The following is a 20,487-nucleotide window of genomic DNA, read 5'->3' on the forward strand; positions in this document are numbered from 1 at the left end:
GTGTGTGTGTGTGTGTGTGTGTGTGTGTGTGTGTGTGTGTGTGTGTGTGTGGCGAATCCTGGGTCCTGTCCTGCCAGTGAATATCATCCTGAAAAGTGAAACCAATACATTTCAAAATGATATTACTGTACAATGTAGAAACTTAGTTCTTCAGTTTGTATTATGTTAAGTTTTAGCTTAAGTTCACATTTTAAAAAAAATAGGCCTACGTAAACGTGCAAACTGAAAAATCTATTCAGTATTTATAATCAGTAGGCCTATAACAAGTATGTTCAGTTGGCAATCTACAGCTAATATTAACAGCTTGCATGAATATTCATGTTCACATGTGGGCGGCAGGAAACGCCCCTTTCCGCTGATTGGTCCAATGTTATCCCTAAATCAGTTCTTCATCAGTTCTTCATCAGTTCTTCATCAGTTCATCCTCAGTTCTTCTTCAGTTCTTCATCCGTTCTTCATCAATTCTTCCTCAGTTCAGTGAAAGAGAATATAATCGTCCTCTACTGTCATATTTGTACCGGTGTGGGTTCATAAAACGTTTATCAATGCTATATTTTCTAAATGTCATAATCATTTGTTAACAAACAAGTATTCATTACTTCAATGAGCTCATTATATCTGCGTTAAATTAGTACATTGTTTAAATTAATACATATTTAGCTAACTGTGAATTTGTATATTTACATTTCTGAAATACTTAACTTAATACTTAAGTTTCCTCTGATAACAGAACACTCTAAATTGTATTATGAACTCATGCACTTTCTGTAAAGCTGCTTTGAAATAATGTATTGTGAAAAGCATTTTACAAATAAATGTGATTTGAACTGAATTAAATACTGGAACTATATATAGTCAACATTTTAAGTGGATCAAAACCTTTCATCAAAGTTATACATGAATTTTGAACAATACCCGTTCTTGTAGGACAACTTTGATGAACTTTTTTGATCCACTTCAAATGTTGAATACTGTACATACATCATCTCTCGTCAAGGAATGCCTTGACACAAATGTACACTGTAAACTGTGCACTACACTGAATGTAAATTATTTCTTTCCGAGGAAGAACTGATGATGACGGCACGATTTGAAGTTTGGTTGACCAATCAGCGGAAAGAGGCGTTCGAATATTCTAGTTGTTCATCCATAATCTGCCTCTGAACGTAGAAAAGAATATCCGTCCGAATCTTTGGTGTGTGTGTGTGTGTGTGTGGTTGCTGTGTGTGTGTGACACTCAAAAAGTGAGTCACTCAATGTGCACCAATCATGTGCGTTTCTGAAAGCGAACATGGCTCAAGGCCAACTATAGTCGTTATGTTACACAGAGACTGAGAAAGAGTCAGCAGGAGGAACTGGAGTCCATTACAGGAGGCTGTTTTCTGCCGCCATGATTCAGCCTGTTCGACTATCGCTCTTTTCTCTTTGCCAACATTATTCACTGTCAAGTAAATTATTTAACATTAGACAGTATTAAATGTGTGTTGTTTTAGCCTACACACAATAAATAGGCTACATGTGTATTAAAAATAAAAAGCTTTTTTTCAGATATTGATATTTGAAATTGTGTTTATAATTGTAATTGTAATTAGGCCTACACAAGATCAAATTATTGGAGTAACATTAATGATATATTTTTTTGCGTATGTTCCTGCTATAGGTTGCCCAAATGCGCGGAATTATAGCCTACTTCTAACCTACTTTTTTGACATATTGCATATTTAAATTAAATGTTTGTATTGAAATAGGCTACTTTACCTAATTTATATCCTAACATTGATAAAACTGCTTAACGAGACAGAAGATGTTTGTGAGGGCTGGGCACTAGAAATCTCTTGAGCTCTTTTATGAAAACAGACTTTTTGATTAGCCTATACAGTGATTTAAAATACCAGAGGAGCGGTTAGTAAGAATATTCTATAGAGAATAGAATATTTGTAACCACGGTTTAAACCAATAAATGATGATAAAGGCTCATGATCGCAAAACGTTATGTGCAAAAGATAGACAGAATGAGGAGGGTTTTATGTTTGGCGTTGAAAGCTCTGAATCTCCACTGTGTGAGTCGGTGACCAGAAATGAGCAAGAGTGCGGAAGTAGAAGTAGGGGAGACCGGGGATGGTTGTAACACGGGTCAGTTGTAACAATTCCAATCTGTCCAATCAGGAACTAGTTACAAATCACCTGATTCACTTCGCTGAGCATCAGTTTAGTTCTTATTCCACATGTGATAAAGTAGAGCCCTGTGGCAGACACAGCACATGTTAGAGTGGAAAAAACAATTTTGAGATAAGAAAGTTACTTTTTTTGTTTTTGTTATGGGAATTTCTGCTTTGTAGTTAAACTCATCAAACTTTATTATGTTTATTGTGTGTCTGTGTAGATATTTTCCATGCAAGTTGTTAGTGCTAATGTTTTGCCTGTTAGCTGTAAGGTGAGCTAGTTCATGGCATGACTCTGGGTTAGTTGTAACAACAAGATTCTGGGTTAGTTGTAACAACAATGAAATATTAAATTTTATTATGCCAATACTGTATAGACTGACAGTAACAACCATGGTTACACAAATAGAATGTTCAAGTGTTCAAGTTCAATTTATTATGGTCAATTACTATGACAGAGTAACAACAGAGTCACACACACACACACACACACACACACACACACACACACACACACACACACACACAATGTTCAAGTGTTCAGTTTTATTAATTATTATTATTTAAAATTTACAATTTTATAATTCAATTTATTATTATTATTTTATTTATTATTTATTATAATTTTATCAATTTATAATGGTCAATTACTATGACTGAGAGTGACAAACACACTGAGACTAAGAGTGACACACACACATCAGTTATATTGAAAAGTCAGTGTTGAATAAAAACCTTTCAAAATATTTTTTTTGTCAAAATCCTTATTTCATTATGTTACATATCACCCCGGTGGATATCATAATGTTACATCTCACCCCAGGGTATGTTACAACTAACCCAGACTATGGGGTGAATTGTAACATTTCACTCCTCGTGTTTGAAACTAAACCATGCATTTTCTGTTTGTGTTGCAAAGATAATAGATATGTCATTTAATAGCAGACACTTGTAACTAGTTTGGATCACATTTTGAACACACTGACTTCAAAGTATTACAAGATATAGACAGAAAGGTCAAAACTGTTACAACCATCCCCGGTCTCCCCTACAGAGCGCATCTAAGGCCAAGCCCACACACACCGTGGCATCGAAAGAGGCAGCTAAAAACGCGAAAACCCACACCTAGCTTTGGTGGGTTATTGTAGGTTATTGTGAGGAATGAGATCTGGGTTTCTCAACATGTGCGCGACGGCGACCGCGAGCAATCAGGCAGTCCCTTGAATCAAACCAACAAACACACGACACCCCGCTGCGTTACATATTTTTTATGATTAAATTTAGGAGATTCCGCACAGTTTTTTTAAATATGAAATTAATTTCCACTGTCTTCGTGTTAGTTCACTTTGTGTTGTTTTCAGGTTGGTAACGTTAGATAGTTGGGTCATTCTACAGAAACGTCCACTTTTGGTATGGCAAGATGTCTTAAAATGTATTTCTTTTTCTAACATTTAAACTTACACCACATTATTAGATTACCCTTTGACTTTATGAATACGCATAAATGACAGCTTAATGATTTTTTATATTTTTTGTACATTTATTTAAAGACCGCATGTACCATTTTTTTGCCACTGGTGTTACCTTACTTCTTTGGCAATATTAAAGGTTTTTATGAAATATTATTTCACATTTTTTTTCAGCACATGTAGACAGAGTTAGCGAAAAATAATAATAATGCAACAAATAAGGAGATTATGTTTTATTTATTTTAATCAGGTTTGTTAAAAGTGTGCTTGAATGAGGTTAGTTCATCTGCGCTACCATCTATTTGCTATAACAATGAAAATATTTGAAAACCAGTTAAAATCAAGTAATGATGCAATCCTTTAAATCTTAACTTTTGAGTGTAGCAGAATTAAATGGATGTAACATTATTATATGTCACAAAAGACAGTAACACCAGTGACACAATAAAGTTTATCTATAAATGGGAGTCACTGGTGTTACTGGTGTTACCCATAAGAAAGGTGACACCAGTGACAGTAACACCAGTGACAATTTTCATGAAAAATTAATTTTACAAAATGGTTGCTGAAAGGTAACAAACCACATGTTGTCAATCATGGTATACTAACTAAATTAAGTAGTTTAATCCATTTGTATTCTAGTTTTTTTTTTACAATTACCTAACAGTAAAGTAGGTCATACCAGTGACTTAAGCTTCATATGAAATCATGAGATAAATGAGAAGATTTCTGAAAACTGAAAAGAGACAGTGGATCTACCATGGGCTTTTCTTCACAGATATTCAGGAAATTGGAAGAAGGAAGTCAAGTGATGTCATAAGTGATTTTTATTTCAAAATAAGAGATTTTTGTTTAACGGTAACACCAGTGACACAACTCCAGGGGACCACTACTTTCATTATACATTTAATAATATTTATTCTGCATTTTTGAATATCATTTACATAATATATTTGATAGTTCTGTATACATTATTGTATTTTAAATGGTGTAAAAATCTGTTATTGACCCCAAAATAAAGCATTTTCCCTCTGTACATGGGGACGGGCACTGTGGTGCTTGAAATTCTATATAATTAATAAAAATCAAATATTGCCACATTGATGGCTCAAGAAGGTGTAATTGTTCAAATAACATATTGTTTTATTTTAAAATGTAAAGAAATTGTAACCCTAACGTGTTTTTTAAGTGTAATATTTCATTAAAGTCTAGGGACAGAAAAATGGACATTTTCATAGAATGACACAGTTGGGGTTACTGAACTAACGAATGCTTGTTTTTATTTAACTATAAATGTAAATTAATGTCAGTTCATCGCTCATTATTCTAAAGCATTGATTGTCATCCTAAACACTTTCTTTCTGTTTAACAGTCGATGCTTTACTTGCTGATGGGTCGAAGTTCGAGGCAAATCATGGAGAAAACGTTACGCTGCCATTCCCGATGCATAAAGCGGAGGAAGCCGATAGACTGAGGATCATTTTTAAAGAAGAAACTACGAAAAGCTTATCTTTGATCGCACAGAAGTGTGTCCCTCATGAAGGATGTACTGTTGTGGACACATCTGGAGTCTCAGTGCTAGTTGGAGGAGAATGCGTGCGCGTAACCATTCAGAATGTGGACATCTCCAGATCTGGACTCTATGAGCTTCCGTTTACCACAACTGATGTCTGAGTTGATGAATGTTTATATGTGAATAAAAGCCTACATTTAATCTGTTCATCATATAAAGTGATTGTTCTTCTTCAGAACATTTGCACTAAACCACTTAATTCATAAGGATTAATTTTACGATCTCTTTATGAACTTTTTGAAGCTTCAGAGTGGTAGTTGTGTAGACTGCAAATGGAGGGACAGAAATCTCTCAGATTTCATCAAAAAGATCTTCATTTGTGAACGCAAATCTTATGGGTTTGGAACGACATGAGGGTGAGTAGCCTAAATGATGACAGAATTTAAAGTTTTGGGTGATTTAACTAAACTATTTAACTAATTTGACCCATTTAACTAATGTTAACTAATGAAACCTTATTGTAAAGTGTTATCACGTGAGTGAAATGAAGTTGAATGTCGCTTAAAATTGGATGTTGAATAATGGTTATTTTTTACCTACATTAATTTGTGTTAAGTTTATAACAAATTTAATGTTTGTTTGTATCCATATTACATGTCAGTCCATTAAGGTAAATGAGATCTGTTTGAAATAACAAAATGTGAGAGAGATTTAAGACTGTTGCTTTTAATGTATATTCTGACTTCCCATTATTTTCAAATGGAAAGTGTTTAGGAAGTTGTATGTATAGGGCTCTTTTGTAGTTCCTTTGTTAGTTTGAAATGTTTGTTTTTTGGTCAATAAAAAAGTAATAGATGAAATATCCTGTGTCTGGCCATTTTTAGGTAAATTTAACCATCTCTGAATAAGTAATGTTTAATTATTTCTATTGACATTATTATTATTAATAAAAATTAAGTAGATGGACTTTTGCCTGCTAAGTTAACAATATAGTAATTATTACTCAGTAATTAGTTGTGTAATGTATTGAGAAATATTAGGTAGACTGTACCTAATTTTGTTTAGTATGTCATAGCCATTAAATGTAGGTACTCTTTATTCAAAAATATGGGATGAAATCTACCCAAACAAAGTGAGTGCAAATTGTTACCTCAATTTTATTGGGTAGATTCTATAGGTTTGTTTTAAGTGCACAAGCTTTCTTTGGAAAAGATGTGTGTGAGGTGAAAGCTACACTTGTTGTCAACAGTGAGTATATAATATCTTTTTGCATTTAATGTAGGCCTACTGGAAGAATATACACTCAAAAGTTTGGAAATATTACTTTTTTTTTTTTTATAAATCTCTTATGCTCATCAAGCCTGATTCATTTGATCACAAATACATAAAAAACTGTAACATTGCGAAATATTATTACAATTTAAAATAATGGTTTTCTATGTGAATATATAGTAAAATGTAATTTATTCCTGTGATCAAAGCTGAATTTTCAGCATCATTACTCCAGTCTTCAGTGTCACATGATCCTTCAGAAATCACTCTACACTGAAAAAAAATATTTATTGACTTAGTTGAATTTACTAAAAAAAATTATGTTAATTGGTTCCACATAATTCATTTTAGCTACATTTAAACAAATGCATTACGTTGAACTAAGTTCAACTTGATGCATTTGTTTAAATGTAGCTAAAATCAATTGCGTGGAACCACTTACGATAAAAACATTTAGAAAATTCAATGAATTTACTGAAATCATTGAATTTACTAAAAAAAATTATCGTAAGTGGTTCCACGCAATTGATTTTAGCTACATTTAAACAAATGCATTAAGCTGAACTTAGTTCAACGTAATGCATTTGTTTAAATGTAGCTAAAAACAATTATGTGGATCCAATTAACATAATTTTTTTTAGTAAATTCAACTAGTCAATAAATCATTTTTTTCAGTGTAATATGATGATTTATCAATGTCGGAAACAGTTGTGCTGCTTAATAAATTTTTTTGGAACCTGTGATAGTTTTTTCAGGATTCTTTGATGAATAAAGAGTAAATAAAACAGCATTTTATTTAAAATAGAAATACTTTGTAACAATATATACACTAGCCTATACTGTTCAAAAAGTATATAAAAAGGAAATCAATACTTTTATTCAGCAAGGACGGATGTGTTAAATTGATAACGTGATAGTAAAGATTTATATTGTTAGAAAAGATTTATATTTTGAATAAATGCTGTTCTTTCGAACTTTTTTTATTCATCAATGAATCCTGAAAAAATGACTACAGGTTCCAAAAAAATATTAATCAGCACAACTGTGTCCAACATTGATAATAATCCTTGTGGGCATGTTAATAATCCTTATATGGGCATGTTTTTCCTTTTCTTTAAACGTTGTCATGTAGGTGTGTGTCCAGTAGGCTTCACTCTTGGGTAATTGGTCACTGAATATGAACCTGAAATCTTCCCTCGGGTGTTGGCTGGAGAGAAGGTGCACACAGTTTTTCACACAGCACAAGGACTGAAACTGGATTCATTGACTGTTTATTTGGATTTTTGGTTACTTGAAAGCAAGACTAATCACAGTAAAATAAATCTACAGCAACTGTAACGATGTTGCAAAATGTAGATCTGCAATAGAACATGTTGCAACTTGCTGATAAATCAAGTGAGTTTTAGAGGAAGAGGACAATGTGTCAGTGCTTAGCAGTAAGAAAACATTTCCTAATAACTAAATGGAAAATTTTAATAACAAATAGAAGTTAAAGAAAAAATAAATTAATATATGGCAGGCTCCTATAACTTGTGGACATTTCAGTAAATAATAATCGAACGTGCGCGCCCATTAACAAGCGCCTGACTGATGACTGATGAAAATTCAGCTTTGCATCAGAGAAATAGATTATATTTTAAAATATATTAAAATAGAAATCCATTGTTTTAAATTGTAATATTATTTCACAATATTACTGGGGATTTTTATTTATTTATTTATTTATTTTATTAAATAAATACATGCTTATAAGAGACTGAAAAAAAAAACTTTTGACCGGTACTGTGTGCATGTTCATGATTATACACAGTAACAAGCAAATGCTTTTTGAAAGATCTTCTGTTGAAAACAATTATAGGCTAGTGATAACATTCGGGTAATCTATAGCCTATTATTAATAGATGATTTAATGATTTGTAAAAGAAGAAAATTGCATAATTTCTGCAAACACACATGCAGATCCTTCATTGATTTAAAGAAAGTGTGGGATAATCTGCGCGCAGTGGGATGGTTGGAACTCAACTGGCCTAATTCTTCTGTTAGAAAGAACTGCAGCTGCTCCAGAGTTAACTTGTCCATCTTCAATGTTTATTAGGTCATAAAATTGCAGGTTTTGTGTGGATATACACGGTCCGGAACTGCGTTCCGGCACCTCAGATAAATTAATTAATAAATAGATTCAAATCTAATCAAATCAAATCATTCTAATCAAATTCAATGATTCTCATCATTCATCAAATCAAAACGTAAAATCACCCCCTGGTCCCGCCTTCACAGACACGCTTTGCGACGTTATGTTCTCAGTCACGGTTCTCCTGTCTGATTTAAATGCATCTACACTGGTTCACGCATGCAGACAAAGTCATTCCTCCCTGCCGCTGAACGCCAGCGATTAGGCTACTAATGCGTGAAACGCACTCATGGTGGTTGAGCGCGGTAAAGTTTTAGGTTCGATATTCGTTTACGTTTGTTTTCCCTTGTATTATATTTTATTATTATTATATTCTATATTATATTTAGGTAGGCTACCCGAGAATGCTTTGACGCGTTTGCAGCGCATGATATGACTAAGGGAACGTCTGCCATTTTCACCAACTGCGTTAAACGTAGACTATAATTTGTATTACCGGTATTTAAAATTACTTTTAACATTTAAAAACAGACGTTTTCAAATTCCAAAGCTTGTAGAAGGTTCCTATTGGCAATACTGACTTAGGCTAGCTTTCCTGGTAGCCTTGAGTAAATTAACTTGTCTCAGAAAATGATTCATAAAACATAAATATCAGTTGAGCCTATGTTTACTTTCGTCACTGACACAGACGAAAATGAAAAGACTATCAGTCAAAGTTCAGCTTTAGGAGTGGAAGAATTAGGGCAGAAGGAGATTGAGAGAAAAAGAAAGATGAAGATGAGGAGAGAGCAGGTAGCCTACCCAGATAGCATGTAACCATTGAAACAATGTTGAGTCAGTGTTGATGCGTCAACGCTGATTACATTGAAATGACGTTAGAAAGTGATGTTGCTTTAGCATCACTCTTGCACCCTCAGTTAATATTGAAATAATGTTCAGATTTCAATCACAAATCAATGGTGTTAATATTGCTTCAACATTACAAAGTGATGTTGTTTCAACGTCACTTTTGCACCCTCAGTTAATGGTGAAACTGTTGAACAAAAAATCAATAGTAATGCTACTGAATCAACATTACACTATGATTGATTCTACATCACCGATGCTGAATCAATACTGAAATTAACAAAAATAATCAATGGTAATATTGAATCAACGTTACACTAAGATGTTGAATCTACATCACTGCTGTTGAATCAACACTGAAATTAACCGAAATAATCTTTGGAAATATGGTGTGATCAATGTCACAATGTGATGTTGATTCTAAATACATTTTGTTGAAACACTGAAAATACAACTGAAAAGGAATGTCAAATATGTTGCCATCTGATGTACCAAGTTAATGTTGAAACAACATTAATATTTCAACTACACTTCAATGGTGCGTCAACAAATTGCTGACCTTTTAAAATATAAATGACACCTTTCCAGCAGTTGAGTCAATTTATTTTATTCAATCAATCAATGACAAAAATACGTATATTAAAAGATCATTCTTTAAAAAAGAAAGGGTGAGAAATAGGACAAAAGCATTTCAATCTTTAAAAATAAAATTGGCTTCAGAAGTCTGATGTCATAACTACAGGTGGTTCAACGGTCTTACATCATACTGCCTCTTTTCCTTTGGGTTCTCTGAAATCTGAAAAAGAAAGCATGTTACTCGAGAACAATTCAATTCAGTTGCCACATTCAAGAAATTCAAGAATGTTAATATACTAAACACAATATGATTCACTTTTTAAAAAAAAGTTGCTGAACACAAAATATTCTAACTATGATTAAAGTATCATTAAATTCTGATTATTTCATTTATTTTTCTAAAATCTATTAACGCTTCGATATCTAAAGAAAACACTATGGCAGGGGTGTCCGGTTTTATCTCCAGCCCTAATTAAACACACCTGAAGCAGCTAATCAAGCTAATCAAGCTAATCAAGGTCATTAGGATCAATGAAAACTTCCAGGCAGGTGTTGGAGCTAAACTCTTCATGAAGAGGAACAAACACCTATGAGCTATAGCCATTAACTATATCTCAGTTCATTTTCTGTGAAACTACATAGCATTCAAGTAACAAGTTTATCTTGTAGAATAAAAGAGCTTAGGTTTTTTCAATGAAAATTTCTTTAAAGGGATGGTTCAGCCCGAAATGAAAATTTTGTCATCATTTACTCACCCTCAAGTTGTTCCAAACCTGTATTTACCAGAGTTTCTTTCTTCTGTTGAACACAAAAGAAGATATTTTAAAGAATGTTGGTAGCCAGAAAGTTGACGGTGGCCATTAATTTCCATAGTAGAAAATAAATACCATGGAAGTCAATGGCTACCATCAACTGTTTGGATGCCAACATTCTTTACTCTATCTTCTTTTGTGTGCAGCAAAAGAAAAAATGTATACAGGTTTGGAACAACTTGAGGGTGAGTAAATTATTACAGAATTTTCATTTCGGGCTGCTTTAAAGCTGTAGATTCGCCTTATGTACACCTTAATCTCTTTAAATATCACAAAATAGCCATGTCAGTCACTTTCTTAATAAACACAAGATGTTTTTAGCGCAATTTTCCACCGGACAAAATTGCGATTGTTAAAGCTGGGGTAGGTAAGAATGGTCTAAAAAACTTATTTTTCAAATTTGTTTAAACTTTATGCATATATCAATACATAATTAAAATGTAAGTATTCTGAAAAAGAAAGTATAAAAATCGAGTGTATGTAGACCTCTAACGACTGTTTTAAAGACAGCTCATTATTTCCATTCAGTCCACCCTCTCCCTTCTGGGGTCCTTTCAAAGCCACGCCCCCAAAACACATGAACGCGCGACTCCGACCGAAGACGCATTATTTACCTGAGACAAGCGGAGAGGAAGGAGCGCAGTGCATGTAGCATCATGTCAGAATCACATGTAATGTAACTTTATAACGTTGCACTCTTTCTATGAGTTATAAATAGCCAGTAAGATAATATAACGGTAACTAATGTTGCAGTAGGCTATGTAAATAATTATTCTAGCGATATGTAATGCTAAATAAGGTTTGCTAGTACATTATTTTAGCAACATGACAAGCCAGTGAATTAGCAGGTTTCAATTGTTGCTTTGCACAGTGCATGACATTTTATCTGTATGTTATGCGGCTAGAGTTTTAACACTGAGTCAATGGGCTCCGACGGGCTTGTTTATCGTCATCGGTCTTTTTCCGTTTACCTGTCTTTGTTGTATGAGCAGGTTCCACTCGAGAAATTGGTAGTTTTGGTTGTTTGTCCGCCATTAGCACAGCTGCTCGGCACACCGGCAATCTTGATTTTGAATGACGGTACGCGCTGTGCAAGAGAGGGGCGATCAGCGCGTACGCGAACTTGATTGACACTGCTAAGACACTCCTCCTGGCTCTGAAGGCATCTGATTGGTTCTTTACACTCGGACCGAGTGGCAGTGATTGGTCAGAGTTTTTACTGTCCTGCAGCTGCTACAGAGGTCTGATTGTTTTCATTCCTTTTTCTGAACACATAATGTATTGACTACTCTCAGGATGGAAGGACCATTTCACCCAGTATAAAAAAAAGTGTTTCTGAACAGGATTACCTACTCTAGCTTTAACTCATGATTTCTGTTCTGTCTGTGCGCACCAATCTTGCACTTCTATCTACTCCTCAACCAGACCACCTAGAGACTTCGGGTTTTCGGCATTATGTTAAGGAAGGTCTAATCTCGGGAACGCACAAAAAAAATCCAGGAAAACATTTACTATCTCTTAGTGTTGTGATCCCATGACGTCAGAAAATTCCGCTAAAACACTCACTGAGTTTTTATTACTTGTTTGATATTGTGTTTCAGTGGAAACAAGCTAAACTGATTGGAAATCAGTTACATTTCTCAAATTTAAAACAGATTCAGGAATATGAATGATTACCTGATTAAGCAGTGATAAGGCACAGGATATCATCAAGTCCCAGGTCAGGTGATTATGCTGTCGACAACAACTTGGTGTATAATCAATGTCAGCATTATCAGGAGGGTGCCTCTTTTTTTCATTTTTTTTTTTCATCTTCGTCGGCCTTCATTCCTACTAAAGGAGCAATGTGCTCTGCATGCAAGCACTGATGGATGCCAGACATGGGCTATGTTTGCAGTGTAACTTTCTTGCTCATGTTCATGTCTCCTACACTTCAAGAAATGTGTTAAATGACGTTAGAACTTTATTCAGGAAATTCGCAATAAACTTTACTAAAAGCAATGTGCATTTTTTAAGTGTGTAGATGCACCATTGTTTGAAACTGTGCTAGAGAAGTCATGTAAGTATGTCAGGTGCTTCAACAAACAAGACTTCTGTATAGGATGCACCTATGTTTTCTCTCTAATGAGGAAGCATTACACTACTGAGAAGTGCACATGCAAAACCAAAATGGGGCGTTTACCAATCAGTGGCCAATTTCAAACTATACAATAAGGGGCGGTTTCCCGGACAAGGTTTAAATTAAGACAGGAGTAGGCCTTAATCTAGAATAGTTAATCATGTCTTAAAAAATGGCTTTCTGTAACACAGATTAAGTACGGATTAGTTACACCTGGACTATGGAGTCCTGAACTAAAATAAACCAGATTAATTTAAAACCAACTGTGCTAATCTGAATTAGCATGATAGAGGTTGCCTATAAAACATGGAATGAACCAAGAAAAGCTTAAAATTGCATGGAACTGAGAAGCAAATCCAAGGAAACAATGGAATCAGAAAAAGACTGCAATCAAAAAAAAAATTACTAAACAAGAGAAAATTATTAAGCAAGCTAAATAAAAATAAATAAATACATAAATAAAAAAAATATAAATAAATAAATAAATAAATAAATAATATATATATATATATATATATATATATATATATATATATATATACAGGTGCTGGTCATAAAATTAGAATATCATCAAAAAGTTGATTTATTTCCAGAATTCAACTTGACAGGTGAAACTAATATATTATATAGACTCATTGCATGCAAAGTGAGATATTTCAAGCCTTTATTTGTTATAATTTTGATGATTATGGCTTACAGCTTATGAAACCCACGAAATCAAAATCCCAGAAAATTAGAATATTACATGAAATCACACAGTAATTACACAGTAATCCCATGGTCATTGAGCCAGGTTTTGGTTCTTTTGGCGCGCCCTTCATAAATCTACGAATAAGGGGATGTTGCCCCACCGTAGCGCTGTCGAACCCCACATGACATGCAGCGATAGCCGCTAAATAGAATTAATAGTGGAAAAAGGATCTTCCCTTATCCATAAGGTCCTGCAAAAAGCATAAAATATCAGTGATCGAGCACTGATATATTAACTGTCGCCCTTCACACCATTTTTCGAACACACGCCACTTACAGTCGTAAAGGGACCGTGTCGAAGAGGCTCTGGCACACTGAATGGTGGCCACAACACATGGGGGGAGACCCAATGTGTTTAAGTTGACCAAGTTCACCCTGTCTGGGTGCGGGTGGTAGATTTCCCCATTCGCTTGGGACAGAAGGTCTGTCCGAAGTGGGAGGGGCCACGGCTGGGCATACAGCAGAGGGATAATCTCTGAGAGCCACGGTGCCCTGGGCCACCTGGGAGCTATCAAAATCATGGTCAAGCTCCGTTCCCTCACCCTGGCCAGAGACGCCGTTATGAGGCAAAGGGGAGGAAATGCGTAGAGCTGCACGTTGGGCCACGGATGGGCCAGTGCGTCCACACCAAGGGCGGGGGTCCTCGTCCCGTAGCAAGAAGAACGTAGGACAATGGGCGTTTTCGCGCGAGGTGAAGAGATCTATGTTTGCCTGGCCGAACCTCCTCCACAGTAGACCCACTATCTGCGGGTGGAGGCGCCAGTCCTCGTAGAGAGGGTTTGTTCAGTATGTTCTGTATGCCCTGTTCAGTATGCCCAGGACATGGGTCGCCCGTAACAACAGAAAGTGCCGCCTGCTCCATACTAACAGCCTGTGAGCGAGAGAATGCAGCTTGGAGGAGCGCATCCCCCCCGGCGGTTGATACAGCTGTCGTGCAAGCGGGGCAGAAAGTGATTCAGAGCTTTCCACACAGTGAGGAGCTCTAAATAATTTATATGGGCTGAGTGAAGTGTGCTTGGCCACACACCATTCACTGTTCTGCCCTCTTGCGTGGCTCCCCATCCTGTTAAGGACGCATCTGTCCTTACTACTTTTCGCAGCATAATCGCCCCGAGAGGGGTCCCATGCGCGTAAAACTCTGCGTTCCTCCAATGGCGCAGCGCTACTGTGCACGAGCGCGTCACTGTGGCAGAGCGGCGGAGATCGCGTAAAGGGCTGAGATGAAGAGATAAAACCCACTTCATGAAAGCCCTCATTCTCAGAAGGCCCAAAGGCAGGACATGTACAGCCGCAGCCATAAGACCCTGTAGCCCAAGACATCACGATAATGTACTCTCGCTCCTTCTCTGAATTGTGAGAGGCAATTCATTAAGGAGAGAACGCGCTCTTGTGACAGACGCGCGCGCATTGTAACCGAATTCAGTTCCAGACCCAGAAAAATAACTCTCTCTCTGAAATTGCTCTTGCTCACGTTCACTTTGAAGCCGAGCGCTGTGATGTGAGCGATTACACAAGCAGTGTTTTGCATGACGGTCTCTCTCGAATCGGCTATAATCAGCCAATCATCTATGTAAGTCAGGATTTTGAGCCCTGCTAATCTCAGCGGCGCTAACCCTGCCTCCACACTCAGAACACTCTTGGGCTGAGTGCTAGACCAAACGGAAGTACTGTGAACTCGTAACATATGCCTTGGAAGGCGAAATGAAGAAACTTCCTGTGTGGAGGATAAATGTATGTGGAAAAATGTGAACCAATCGTTCTGTTTTACTGCACGAGAGAGAACGTTGTGGGTTAACATTCTGAAATTGTATTTCCTTAAATGTTTGTTTAACACTCTGAGATCCAGAATAGGACGAAGTGAACCGTCCTTCTTTGGAATCAGGAAATAACAGGAGTAAAAACCCTGATGACATTGATGCGGAGGCACCACTTGCACCACCCCCTTCTGGAGAAGAGAAGAGATCTCGTTTTTCAGAATGTGATCGGAGCTTTCTTCTGTGTGAGAAAAGATAACTCCGCTGAAACGTGGAGGTTTTCTGTTAAACTGAAGTCTGTAGCACTTCATTATGGTGCGAATCACCCATTCTGGAGCCGACACAGACTGCCAAGTTGTCACGTGTGTCGTGAGAGAAGCCACCCTCACCGGAGAGTTGCCTAGGGCTGCCAATACAACCGGATCGTTCATTTGTGATACAATGGTGCCATCTAGTGGACAACTTAGGGGCGACATGTAGGATTTCTGACAAACAACAGCACTCGGCAGAGCTTTCTCTCTCAGTGTTTGATGTTTTTGTTTTTTTTATTTTTGAAACACACACAGGGGTTTGAACCTTTATTGAATGTGTGCGAGGTGGTTTGTGCAAACTGTGAAATGACCGTGGTTGAGCACTTTTCAACAGTGGTAGGGCACTTTATGACAGTGAATTTCCCCCCAGTTCTAGAACTGGAAGCTGGGAGGGGAATTTTTTTATGGACCACACCTGAACTTGTGACATGTCCCATGTTGAACTGAGGTTGGGCACCCGAACGAGGGAAAAGGGGCCCTCGAGTTGAGAACTTCCTCTTCTTGGGTGAAGAGGGGGAAAAACTCAAACTTGTGTCCAATGGGCAACCTGAAAACCTGGCCCGAAAACCTGGACCGAGAAGCCCCTGGAGCTGAACATCAGGTAGGCCGGGTGTAACATCAGGTATCACCCAACTCTTCCCGTCCGAAGGGGTAGAGTTGGTGGGCTTTTTGGCTGCGGCCGCAGCGAAAGACATCTTACCCCAGGGCTTAGGAGGATGGTTGGGCTGCTGGCTAGCCTGCTGCGAGCCTTGGGTCTGGCTGTGTTATGGTACGGCCGTCCCGTGGCCTGAGGGGGCCATGAGGGGGGCTGATGTGGACTGGCCTTTCTAGGCAGGCACAGTTTAAACGCCTCATCCTCATTCTTATCATCGCAAAAAGAGCCTGGCCTGGTTCCACTGGGGCTCCTGCTATGCGTCTTTTCTCGCTGTCGGGCAGACCAGAGAGATTGAGCCAGAGGGCGCGTTCCCCCACAACAGACAGGGCCATAGTACGTCCACCAGCCTGGACAGCCTGGGGGCGTTGCGAAGGACCAGGTCATTCACGGTAACGATCTCCTTCCACAGTGTCGGCGATGACACGCCTTTCTACAAATGTGAACTCATAACCTCCAAAAGCTCAGCCTGGTAGGCCGAGAGGAGGGAGGAAACATTTAGAGCCCGTACCGCGAGAGCTGAGGCCTTGTACGAGGCCTGGAAAACAGATGCTGAGAAGCGGTCCATCTTATTAGGAAGGACTGGCTTCGGAGGGGCCAGTAACCCTCCCTGCGAGGGGTTAAGGTGTCTGGCAATCGAGGGCTCGATGGCAGGAGGGTCGCCCATGTCATACGCTGCCATATCCTTAACCTCCAGACCCGCCAAACCGTGCTTGAGATCTAGCGCACGCAGGGAGGACAGGCATGAGCTGCTTCCTAGGACCGGGAGGGGGGCCTAGGAGTTTGCCGTCATACACATCCCTCTCTTGGTCGGCGGCCTTCTGGAGGGCCGGCCATTCAATGCCGAGACAAGCGGCCGCTCGCTCACACACCTCGAGAAGGACCGCGTGCAGTGTAGCTGAGCAGCTAACCGGGGGAGCTTGGGCGGACGGGATGGTTTCCTCGTCGTCCGAGTCATCAAGTATAGAGGGGTCCTCGTCCTCGCCTGAGCCGGGCGACTCATAGTAGAGCGAGGAAATACCGGAAAGGATTTCCTCAAGTAAGCCCTCGTTAGACTGGTCAGCCCAACTGAGAGCAGGCATGCTCTGGGAGGTCCCTGGAGCTGCAACGCTTTTACCTACTCCAACATCCGAGTCGTATTGTTTGTCCGTGTTTTGGGTGGACGCAACCTTAAGTCTACGTCGAAGAAGCTTCCTAGGCAGAGCGAGGCAATGGCTGCAGTTCTCAGGCAGTGGAAGCTCTTTTTCCACATGATTCAATCCCATGTATACCACACAAAAAGGATGGGTATCCCTCGCAGCAATGAGTGAACCGCAGCCGGCAGGGCATGCACGCGACTGCGAGTCCGACGCGTTAGCGGGATCCATGGGAGAGGTGAAAGCTAAGAAAACAGGCGGTCAGCCTGAGCAAATCCAGATAGCGTGGGTGGCTTGCAACCAGAAATAAATCGCAACTAAATGTAACCGTCTGACAATCAAAAAGTAAAATACTTTAATAAAATACTTTTGCAAAAAGTATTTTATGAAATCGAAAACAGGCCAAGAATGAGTGTATGGTTTTGCAGATTTAGTGTGTGTTTATGGTGTTTGAGTGTCAGATTTCAGAAATTGTGTGACAAGGATTTGGTGTGTAAACAGTTGAGCAGAAGAGCAAAAAAAACAGAATGAAGGGTGGCAACTAGGCTTCCCATTGTATATGTGTAAAGTTATACTAGTTATGAGGGACATGTTTATTTTCATGAATTTCTGATGCTCAGAGAAGGCGAACAGTAAATTCTGAACTATCAGCCAATACAACTGAAAGATGAAGGCTGTAATACTAACGTTGGATAAGAAAGTATCAAAGTGTCAGGGCTCGACATTAAGCCTTGTTGTGTGCTCGTCACCTAATTGACCCCCATACGTCCCCTAATCGATGTTTACACATTTATCCTCCAGCGCATCTCCTAAACCCCAACGTCTCGTCCCCTGTGAACACTATCATCACTTGTGAATAAGACCTCTAGTGCTCCACTAACCCTCATCAGTAACCAGACAGACTCCAGACAATGCCTTTGAATATGCTTTAATCACGGCTGGGAAATCACACATTTCAGAGAGAATCCCCCCAGCAAAAAGAGTACAAGAGTTTAGATAGGAAAGGCACATAGGAAAGGTAACATGACATATAATCACCTTCACCATATGATTGGTTCCACATGTGCAATTTCAGCAAAAATTGCACCCCCCAGTGTCAGCAATAAAAGAGGAGCACGGCTGCTTCAGTTATCTCTTTGGAAGCGCTCCATCCCGCATTAGAGCCATAGCCATCCCAGTCGAATCCCGCAAAGTCCCCACACTGCCTTGGGGCCGCCTCAGGAAAGTGTCCACCTCCGCCAATACAGAACTGCAACAGTATGAGGACATTACTAATAACAAGACATGCCTAGGCACTTCTTACAGTGACATTGGTGCAGTTGATTTATTTTCATTGTAATTTACCATCAATCTTACAAATGCTGTCCATAGACAGTGATATATAAATAATCCAGAATATTATTTTTCCTCACATGTTCAGTATTGCAGACGGTTGGTTTGACACCTGAACAAAGAGCCACGGCTGCCCTTTCAGTATTGAAGACTCTGAATGAGATAAATCCAGGCAGAAAATTTGCTATATTTGATATAACTTTTTTACCACAAGGTGGTGCTGCCACGAAACTTTTTGAGTACCTTCAAGGCAACCACACCCAGAGTTATAAGCATTTGAAAATGTAATTTTACCACTAGGTGGCCCTGGCTCGAAACTTCTCAGGCTCCTTCAGAGCATCGTACTGTTTACCCATACCAAGTTTTGTAACGATACGTTCATGCGTTCATAAAATACAGCATTTTAGTACAAAAATCAAAATGGTAGATATGGGAAAATTGGAAATCAGTCAACTCACATGATGCCCCAAATCTAACGAGACCACTTTTATGATTTTTGGACCAAGCCTTGAAGAGTTTATAAGCAAAAATGGCAAAATTTTAGTATCTCCGGACCAGTAGGTGGCAGTGCGCCGAAACGCAGCATGTTGCCTCAGGTCATGCTTGAGATGAAATGTTCCAAGTTTGGTCTAAATACGATAAAGCTTTGCAGAGATACAGCCTTAAGTCTGTTTTCGCAAGTGCTTCGTAAAATTCGTTTGCGTGGTATTTGAGAACGGTTTTACGAATCAACTTGAATTCCATAACTTTTTGTCGCCATGGTCTGAAGATGATCTGGTTCAATTTTCATGAAAATCGGAGAAACCTACTAGGACGAGTTCGAAAAAGTATGTTTTTCGGAAAATTCAAAATAGCGGACAAATTTTCATGACGGAAAATAACATCATATGGTGCAATCGGCTTGAGTCAAGGAATCCGATGAAAAAGAGTGAAACTTTGGACAGTTGGTGGCGCTAGAGGGATTGAGTTAGAGACTCCAAATTTGCTATGGTGACAGATCAGACTGTCCTCTATCAGAGTGCCAAATTTAATAACTTTCCCGCAAGTGGTTCTATGGGCTGCCATAGACTTCCAGAGCGGAAGAATAATAAGAACGCCAAAGATTTTAATTGGTGCCTACACACTTTCAGTGCTTGGTCTCTAATAATAAGAACGCCAACGGATATAATGGGTGTCTATGCACCTTTGATGCTTGGCCCCTAATAAAAAAGATGTATTCATTTGGATACTTACTGAAATTGTCTGGTGCATAGATTTTCCAAAATTCCTCTTAAACTCTGTGCGCACCTTCATTAGATCGACTTCACAGCGGGAGACGATAATGCGTGTGACTGCCTTCTCTTTCACACTTTTACTCTGCAAACATCAAAATCAATAGAAGAAATTGCATACCCACATAACTCAATTTCAGCCAATGTTGTCTCCTTACATGTCAAATGACACGTGGTCAAAATTAGATACTCACCTTCATGGAGTCATTGAGTCTGCTGGCAAAATACAGATGTTTGTTCTCCAAGCACTCAACTGTAGAAAGACAGAGGTCAGTCGTAAGAAAAGGTTACAGGTTCGCTGACTTTGGTAGGGGACTCTCTTCAGTTCTCCTCTGGCTTCTTGCCACTAATGCATTTCCACAGGTCTTTCCACAAAATGTT

The 20,487-nt window shown here is 38.5% G+C and overlaps 1 protein-coding gene and 1 pseudogene across 4 annotated transcripts in view; one reads left to right on the forward strand and one right to left on the reverse strand.

The window, feature by feature from the left end:
- LOC307146181 (uncharacterized protein) overlaps positions 1-20,487 on the forward strand; it is a 154,208-nt gene that overhangs the window by 30,097 nt on the left and 103,624 nt on the right. The gene's annotated exons all lie outside the window — the stretch shown is intronic.
- Positions 18,600-20,487, reverse strand: part of LOC307146295 (annexin A2-like) — a 45,317-nt pseudogene continuing 43,429 nt past the window's right edge. Inside the window, exons 5-7 of the transcript in view lie at positions 20,301-20,359; positions 20,069-20,191; positions 18,600-18,752 (exon numbers count right to left, since the gene is read on the reverse strand). The product of the transcript in view is annotated as an annexin A2-like (transcript). The remainder of the gene's footprint in view (positions 18,753-20,068; positions 20,192-20,300; positions 20,360-20,487) is intronic.

The sequence above is a fragment of the Squalius cephalus genome (genome assembly GCF_949319135.1).
Source record: "Squalius cephalus genome assembly, chromosome: 18".
Taxonomy (NCBI): domain Eukaryota; kingdom Metazoa; phylum Chordata; class Actinopteri; order Cypriniformes; family Leuciscidae; genus Squalius; species Squalius cephalus.